The 10231-nt window shown below is 31.4% G+C and overlaps 1 pseudogene; it reads right to left on the bottom strand.

Moving 5' to 3' along the window:
• Positions 1–7855: 7855 nt before the first annotated feature.
• On the bottom strand, positions 7856–7973 carry LOC111740521 (annotated as a pseudogene).
• Positions 7974–10231: the final 2258 nt, after the last annotated feature.

Below are 10231 nucleotides of genomic sequence, written 5' to 3'. Positions count from 1 at the left end.
ACCTCTCCTACTTAATTAGCTCTCTCCTTTCACTGCATGCATTAGACATTACTCTTTTGATCAAATACAATATAAACAACAACAACAACAAAACACTTAGACAAAGAATGGGATTTATTGGTAACCCAGCTGAGAAGAATACAAGGCAGTTTGCAGAATTAAAGAAAAAACTATAAGAAATGTCAGGACAAGCTCTTTCACCAACATTTCTCTCCTACTTCCTACAGATCTCCATGTGAAAGGAACGTGATGTTGGCTGCACCAACTGAAAAAACTTTAGCAAAAAAGAGAAAGCTTCTCTTAGCATCAACTCCAAGGAAGGGGTCTCATGCCCAGATTTGCATCAATAATAATTCCCAGGTGGATAGGTTTGCTATGTGTCCTAGCTTGAGTTCTTCCAAAAGAATTCTCTTAGATAATGATGTGCATGCAAGTAGTTTATTTGAGAGGGTATCCTAGGAATTATTGCAAGGGAGTAGAAAAGTAAAATAGGGAAGGGAGTCATTTAATTAGGAGGGTATTGCTGTGGGCAACTAAGGCTTCAGGTTTTGGAGACCCTCTTAGAAATCATGTGGAACATAATTCGGAGTTGTCACACTAAACAAGAAAGCTAGGATATGCATCCACAAATCCTCTTTTCTTGTGCCTATCTCTGCCTTAAATGGCAAAGCTCTTCCTACATTGTACTTTAATTGTTAGTTATGTGTCTCTCCTTTGAACTTTAAATTCCTTGAAGGAATGTTTTTTCCATGTTTAATTTCTCCAGAACCTGTCTCAAGACTTAACACCGGTGGGGAATCAATATATGTTTGTTGAATCAGTTAATAAAGAATACAATTTTTAAATTTCTAGAACACTACCAACATGCAGTTGCAAGATTGATGTGTGTTGTACAGAGCATAGTTTTAGAAAAGCAAAAAAAATTACATGTACTATAAGATAAACTTTGAGGTGTGTAAATTGATCGCACAGTAAATCACCAAAGTGAACACTATTGGAATACCAAGAATGAGCCCCATTTATTTCTCAAGATCTTATGAAATTCTATTTGTCTTTCTATATGATATTTTAAAATTTATTAAAGCATTGATTTTTTAAATCACAGAAATTGTTTAAACAAATAAGACTACAAAGAAAACAAACCTGTATTGGATTATTACTGCTAAATGCTTCTTTGTCTACATATTGTCCACTAGAAAATGTTTAGTGTTCATAGAGACCAAATTATCTCACCTTAGTTCTAATCAGAAGACAGAAGGATTGCCCTTACTTTGTCTTGCAAACATGTTCACATAGTTCTGATGTTTTACTACACCTATAAGTTTTAAGTCGTTCACGCTGTACCAAAATGGATTAAATTGCTTTGACTATAAGTTTCAATCACACTAACCAAAATATTTTACCTGTTTAGCAATTAATTTGGCAAAAGTCAAGGCATTAGTTATTCTACTTTCTGGTTTTTCAGGGTGAATTTCATTTATAATTTAGTTGTCTAGGATGCAGTCACATTATTACTCTGGCTATAGAAATTTTTTTATACTCATATTTAAATTGTGATAGAACATATACACTGACTAAAAATCATGAACAGAATTTCAGAAACACATATGCTGAACTGTAAGATCTTAAGCCTTAAATCTCTTTTCTCTTGACCTGCTATATTCCATTCACTTGACACACACCAACGACTTGCAGAAAATTCCAGTGGAGCTTCTAAATCCTATCGCTGCATATGATGTTAAGTCTTAGAATTCTCTGTGGTTTTAAATTTCAGTATTTTTTTTAAATTGGAATTTGATTAGAATATTTTCTTTAAAAAATGATACAATGGTTTTGACATAGACCCTATTTTACATAGCAGCTTTTAAAATAACTCAGGGCATAATGTCTAAAACATTTCATGTCAACCTCGTTTTATTCTGAGATAGTTTTTTAAAGTAATGTTGCAGTACCTTAGCTACAGAGTTTGAACTATTAAAGGCAATATTAAGCAAGTATCTGTACAGTACTTAGACCTGATTTACAAAAATTCACTCCTATAATTTCTGATGTATAGAAATATATTTTTCAATTTTAAACATACATATGAAGAAAAATAGTTTAGAAACAGTGTACATTTTAAAGATCTCTGAGCTAGATAATGATATGAAGGAGATAAACACAGGAATCATTGTGCCACCTGCCACTCTATCCAAAGCATTGATTTCATTAGTCATATTTCTCTGGAAGCCTTAAGTAGAATGATGAAATTGCCCCCCCCCCCACTATATATATGATTTTACTTATATATAATGGTGAAATCCAAATTGGCCCCAAGATACTTTTGTGGATGCTCTTGAAGATGGAAAATCTCATGACTAGTTTGATAGGTGATAATGTTTTCTGATAATCTCTGAATTTATTTTCCCCTTATCTCATAATAGAAAAAGAATTTCACTAGATTATATAAATTAATTAAATAAATTTATGAATTTCAAATGTATTATAAAAATTATTATGATTTGAAAAACCATTCTCATCTTGTAGAAAACTATCTTTAGTGAAAATAGAGGATTTTTTATTTACACTTAAGAAATATACTGCTGTCCCTCAATAAATATGTATCTATTACTTATATTCAAAGAATATATTAGGAGGACAATAAAGCACTATGGAATAATATTGTTGAAGAAATTAGTCCCTCTCTTGGTACTGAATAATGTTTCACTCTCAATTTTTGTTAAAAGAAAAATTATTTATTTAAATTATGTACTTCATAATTACTGAGGTTTACAGTGCATCAAATGCTTCCCTTATATTTTGTCCTACCTTGCTTTTCTTGTCTCATTCCTGAAAATATTTATTCATATGCTCTATATGCCCACATTATATATATTCAATACCCTTGTCATTTAAACAAACAAACAAACAAACAAACAAAATAATTACTAATGGCTTTTCAATTTCTGGTACAATTCTTCAGAAGGCCGAGAAGTTTCTGTCATCTACACAAGTTCAAGGACTGGACTCTATATTCTTATAACAGATTCCTTATGTCATCAGGAAGTTTTAGAGAGTTTCTAAAAACAAATAGATTTGACTAAAATAACTGATTAATTGATATAGTCTAAGCCAGCTTTTTGGACAGAAGAGTAAATAAGTATTGTTCTTATCTTTAAAGGGCTCCTATTTTATTAGAGCCAGTAACAAGGAAAGAGACATGAACCCATAAGTAGGTATTAGGAAATAAATGGTAGAGGTAGACTTCTAAACAGAATGTGGTTTTTATATTGTGCTTATGACATTCCAGTTATACTGAAAACCTATGATGTGCTAGTTTTATGGCAGACACATTCCTGCTGAAGACAGTAATGTCTCTTATGTAGCCAGCGGTAAATGAACAGAGAACTTTTACCCAGGCTACCTGGGCATTAGTTAGACCTCTTTTAGTCATATCTGAAGAGATCACAATCAAGTATCTTTAACAATGATAGGTAAAGTTATTGGCCGATATGTCTCAGAAAATTAAAAGTTGCCTGGCTTCTGGTCTAGTTGAATTTAGGGGCTCTGATAATGTCCTTTGAGCTAATCATTCTCTGTCTCTCACTTGGACTCTCTCACATAGTACAAAGTAGCTACCACAGTCACGAGATACTAGTTTAACAATCTAAGCAGAAAGAAGTAATGTTTATAGATAGCTCCAGAAGAAAAGTAACAGTGCAGCATTTGATTACCCTAGATTGGACCTATGTCCATTTCTAACTGTTATTGTCAGGAACACTACATGGACAGGATCATTCAGGAAAGAGAAACCGTTAACAAAAAATGATAGAGGATTTCTGGGAAAAAAAAAAAAAAAGAGGGAGAGAGAGGAAAAAAAGAGCAAAAATCCACAAAGTTTCATCCCTTTCCCTTTCCTTCCTTCCTATTTAAGTTAACTTTTTAGATTGTTTCCCTAGCATGTCTATATACTTGGATTTGAAGTCAGATAGATACTCCCTAAACCCTCAATGTATATAGGTTTTCTCTCACCCAGTCTTAAAGAGCAATCACCAAGGGACAAACAAAACAAAAACAAAAATACAATATTAAAATAAATATAAGCTCTTACCTTCTCTACAAACGCAATAATGATCTCCATCTACCCAAGTCAAGCATGTTGAGTTGTTTTTGCAAGGGTCAGTGAGTGGATCACAGGGGTTATAGCGCTGATGGCAAAGTTTTCCAGTATAAAAGGGTGGGCACAGACATACAAATTGCCCAGGGATGACAGATTCGTGACAAAGAGCTCCATTCATGCATGGGTCAGAGTCACATTCATTTATTTCTTCACTGCAGTTTTGTCCAGTCCATCCAGATGTACATTCACAGCTGAAATAAAATTTTAAGAAATATAAACAATGCTGTTTCAAATTTATTCTTTGCATTTTCAATGTAATCACTATATAGAACTAATATGTGGCATTTTTGTTTATGGCATGATTAATAAATTATACATACTTTAAAAATATTGTTTGCCTAATTTCCTGAGACAATTTAATGTCTATTACTACAAAATTGATTGCATTGGCTGAAATAATATCTAAGAAGCATTGGTAAATTTATAATATAGGTCACTAAGACTTATTAGAGAACAAGAGTGCTACCAATTTCAATTTTAGCAACTATTGAGCTGAATTATCAATTGAGAAATTTTCCTCAATTAATTATTTTATATAAAATCAGTTTTATCAATTAGGCCACTGTTTATAAGCCTTAGATATTTAATTCAATGTCTTTAGCAACAAGTGATTTTTATAACCATCAGAGTATTTATAACAGGTGCTCCTTTATGGTAAGCATACGATCTTTAAGTTTTTGTATGCTTTAAAAGCATCTTTTCTATTAATATTTGAATAATATGAGAAAATTTAAGAGAAAGCAAACAAATAAAAAGTAAAACTCCTGTCTGTATTTCACAGACTTTAACTCAGTCTAACCCTCAGCCATCTAGTATCTGTCATTCTCTTAGAAATTTTTGACTTCAAATAACATTGTAGTCAAACATCTTCCATCAAACTAGGCTAATTCTGCTAACAGCAGGAGAATTCTAACATATAGGGCAGAAAAAAAGGGTTTCCCACATAAGTATTATTCAAGTAAGGGAAAGAGGTAACAGTGAAAACTGTCAATATGGAGTAAATGTGAGGACTGTTGATCAACTGGTTAAGTGGAAGTCAATCAAACACTGTAATCGGGTTCAGAAACAGGACCTGTGTCAGTGTGTGGGCAAGGTAGAGTTCCAAATCTTGAGTAAATGTACTATTTGGGAAGTAATAAATCATGAGATGAGGCATAAAAGATATTCGAAGAATTATTTTTCTTACTGATAGATTAGTTATTTAAGATAACTTGAAAATATTTTATTGCAGAAACTAACTCGCTTCATGATAAGCAATCTTTTGCATAAAAAGAAGGAAAGAGAGGAAGGAAGAGAGAAATAGGGGAAGGGAGGCAGAGAGCAGAGAATGAATAAGTAAATAAATAAAAAACCTCATTTTCAATGTCAAAGCTCCAAGGATATCTGGCCTTTTCTGTATTAATAAATACAGAGGATACCAAAACAATGAGAGGAGACTGTTATATGATTGACTTGCACCAGTACTTGAAATTGAATTCTAAGTAGATATGGTACTAATTGAAATAAATACTAAAATAAATAGGGCACAAGATGAGTTTAGGCATAAGTGACTAATGATGTGTTTACTAGTTCAATAAGATTGAATCCCATCTAAAAACACACTAGATTTTACAGCGATTTTTTTTTTTAATTTGGTAGTGTGCAGAAAGTGATTGTTACCATCCAAATTGAACATTTTCTTTGTTTCATCAAGGCAAAGTTCACAACTGAAATAATTTATGCCTTTGAAATATGAAAATATATCTATGAATATGTTATTTCTTTTAAGAATGAGTAAAAATTCTTGATATTTTTATTTTCATTTCTAAAAACTAATGACATTATTTGGTGGCTATCCATTCTGGTTTGCCTAGATAGCCTTGGCTTATCCTCCTAGGACAATTATTTATAGGGTACTCATTCACTTACAAAAGTGTCTAAGGTGCTATTCATCTTTGATTAGCTCCTATTGCCCTTAATAAAAGTGAATATTTTCCACGAAAAAGATTATATTATTATTAATTTACTAACCCTGCACATGATTTCACCTTGCTCTAACTCCCTTTAGGAAATCATCACATATACAACCTTATATTATAAATACTTGCATGGTGTGCCTCCACTATTAAGCTTCTGGTTCCTCTATGTGTATGAATTTTCTGAATTTTCATATTCTCATGTACATAATATGTTGAAAATATAAATATTGATTAATATATGATCTTTGGTTGGAATCACAGACTGACCTGAATTCTTTCTTTTGGGAAACTGAGGGCCAGATAGCTTAATGAAATTCGTAATCTTTGAGAACTGTTATAAAGATTAAATAAGATAATGAATAAAATGTATATGTGGTTCCTGACATCATGAATGCTTAGCCACCTACGGTGGTTATAGATGCTGCCACAGAATTTTAAAAAGTATTAGTTACCTAATTTATGCCTAAATAAAATACACATCTCAAGAATGGGTATTGCTTCAATTTCTAGTGGTACTTTTCATTTATTCTTGAAGTTACATCATATATTAAAACTGTCAAATATATTATCTCATTTGATACTTCCAATAAGGCATTGAAACAAGTAGAAGAGATATTCGTATTTTCGTTTTATAGGATAACTGAAAGTGCAAAAAATAAAAGCAATTTATCCAGTCGTGTGGTTAGCAAACCTGAGAACTAAAACCCTGACCTCTTCCTTCCTTCTTTTCTTTCTTTTTTTTTTTTTTCTATTTTGTAGGTATAAAATCCATTTTAAGATCATTCAACATTTTGTGAAATTTCAGCTTGACTACTTTAAGAGTTCCCTGTAAATAACTGAAAATGCTTGAATATTTAGCATATGTGCTGAAGGTTCGTTTTATCTTCTTAAATAACAGGTGGCCCAAGATTTCATGTGGTGTTTTTACAAGGATCAAATCTTCAGGAAAGCATCTGGCCATATGTCAATAGGCCTGATGATGCCAAAGTGAGGCCTATGGAGATGAATGAGTATTTCATAGAAAATAAAGTTTCAATGAACAAAGTCACTACTAGTAACTAACAATCAGATCTACACATGTATATATTTAAATCTGCTTTTGCACATGTCACAAAAACTAGTCTTTGATAGAAAAATGTATTTTATGTAAGAGCTTCAATCCGATTTTTAGGTTGTATCATCAAATAATTTCAGGGTTCAGTGTGATCTGGCAGCTAGAAGCAGAGTCTTTATAGATTAAAAACAAAACAAAACAAAAACAAAAACACATACTCTATAACTTTTCAAGTGTACAATTTCCAGTAGTAACTAATATAACTTGAAAACTGAGTAGTAACTTGAATGCTAATTTAGTATATACTTAAAGGTAGACTAATATATTCTAATTTGCTGTCTTCCCTAGTGAGGGAACCAAAAATCCATTGGCAAAATATACATTGAATTCCTTCTAAATGAGAACAGCATTTTGATTCTTAAACATTGATTTAAAGTACCAAAGCTAATAATATAAAATAGATGTCACTGTTATAAAATAGGAGGGAGAAAAAGAGAATTAATCAGAGAAATTCATCAGCTTCAAAAATCTTAGTGGATTCCAATTTCTGAATATTAACCATTTTATTTATTATTATTATTTTTTAAATTTTTAGGTGAGGCAAACCTTTGTTGACCTCACAGATTGCAAAGACCTTATCAGCTTACAAACTCTTATTTTTTTATTTTTTTTATTTATTTTTTATACCTACAGCACCAGTCTTCCTAGGTCATCTCCCATCCAAGTACTAACCAGGCTCAACCCTGCTTAGCTTCCGAGATCAGACAGAATCAGGCTTTTTCAGGGTGGCATGGCTATAGACGAATATTAACAACTTTATATGCTTAATTTAACATAAATATTGATATGTGATGACTAAATATTATTTAGCAATATCTACATTTGAAAGTTTTGTATACCAGCTTTTCTGACTATAAACTGATAAATATGTCTAACTGTATACATAATTTGAAAGATCTTTTCTTATAACAGTTCACTGGGTGTTTGTTGCAGCCTTTACTTGTATGCAAAATAAAATCTCAACCAAAAGTAGTAGGTGAAACAGAAATTATAAGACAGTAAATTATAAAATAGTATTGTCATTGATTTAATGTCTTAAAAAAATGAGGGCATAGAAAAAGGAAGAATTAAAAATGTGAGTTATTTCACCATGTCAGTCATTTACTTGTCAGTCTATTTACTTATTCTTTATTTAATTATATCATCAGGTGTACCATCAACAAAACTATATATTAACAATGAATTATAAAATGGTCACTACTATACTCTTAACCACTGCAATCCTCTTGGAGAAAAATGTGGGGAACTTTTAGCTCATTTAGACTGTGGACATTTATTTCAAAGAAACTATTAATTTTATTAGTAAACATTAGAAGTAGAAAGCAAGATTAAAGAGCATTCTGAAGAATACCATGAAGATGTAAAGTTGTAAAAACACACAATAGAACTGATAGAGATAGAACAAAAAGGTGAAGATGACCTAAAAAGTTACAGCAATAGCAACAGCAGTGAAATAAAGTTATTTTGCATTATGACCATGAAGATATTTAAGGTTTGTTGCTGCTTTTAAGTACAGTAGTAACACAATCAGATTGTCATAGAGTAGAAGATAGATTAAAATAAGGAGAGTTTGGTAGCAAGATCATTTAGGTCAGTATTGTTTTATTGCTGGTAAGAGATTATGAGAACCTAAACAAAGGTATTCAGTAGGTATTCCATATTTGAAGTACCGTTCTGATGTAGGCTTGAGAAAATTTGGACGATGATTAATATAAGCCAATGAGGCAGAATGGGTAACGGGAAGGACTCGGTGGACTTTAGCTTCAGTATTGGAAAGATAATGATGCCATCAGATGAGATAAGGAAGATACTGATGGGAATGGGAAAAGAAAAGAAGGTACTAATGGTTAATATATAGAATCTTAAATTTACTTCACGCTGTCCTAGTAAGAAATTCAAAATATGGAACTCTGTGGAAAAATCAAGGCTTGTGATTAAAAAATTGAAAGAGTATTTTAATAAGTATTACCAGGAATAATTTAGAATCAAATAAGTTTAACACTGATCTTTTTAAACTAAAATATAAAATTAATTTATTAAAAATATAGAACAGGCACTCTGTATGGTATGATATCTTCCTCAATAGCTATAGGATCTCAGAATATTTGAGTAGGAAAGAGTGAAGAGGAAAGAATTAGTAGGAAAGAATCCTACTAATGAGGTTACCTACAAACACGTGATTGATAGAAAATAAATCTTTCTTTAACATGTTTTTAAGAGTGAAAAGATTACTGAGTACATATTCTAATCAAATTCAAGAATTTCTATTTTAATATTGGTAGAAAAAGGATCTTTCTATTCAGTCTATCAATTTCTATTTTATATATATCTATATATATTTCAAAGATATATACTTTCTGCATACTTTAGGGTACATTCTATTACATACATGTAGAATCTATAAATCATTTATCTATACTGAAAAATTTTAACGATGTACATTTTGATGTAAATGTACTATTTGGATATGTCCTCGGTATTCTTCTATTTAAATTACATTTTTGTTTCTACTGTTTTACAGGATTTAATCTCCTAAACTATATAAAAAGACAACCAATCAATAGACTTTTCACAGTTGTTGAGTTCAAGCTGCTCTCCAGTCAGGCCAGCATATCTGAAAACAATGTCAGTTTTTTCAAGATTCAGAGGATTCCTCATCTCATAGCAAGAAGCTGAAATACCAGTCAAGCAGAGGGAGAAAAGCATTGGATCAAAACTCCGATTTACTAAGATCTAAAACCCAAAGTAAATCTAATGGAACTCATGGTACATTTGAGAGAAAATTCAAAGTCCATCACTTAAATCTGAGACTAGAACACCAGAAGCAACTAAATGCTAGACAGTAAGAATATGGAATAATATGTATCAGTAATTCATACTCATTACTAATCATAAACTCTTAGTTCTAGGCTGTATGCATATAATACAATGAATTATGAACTGTAGCACAACTTTGGTTAGCCAATGTCAAAAACATGTGAAAATGAACCTACTTAAGAA

This window comes from Pteropus vampyrus, unplaced genomic scaffold (genome assembly GCF_000151845.1).
Source record: "Pteropus vampyrus isolate Shadow unplaced genomic scaffold, Pvam_2.0 Scaffold64, whole genome shotgun sequence".
Classification (NCBI taxonomy): domain Eukaryota; kingdom Metazoa; phylum Chordata; class Mammalia; order Chiroptera; family Pteropodidae; genus Pteropus; species Pteropus vampyrus.
Note: the sequence above shows the minus strand (reverse complement) of the source record. Positions and strands in the feature narration are given on the sequence as shown.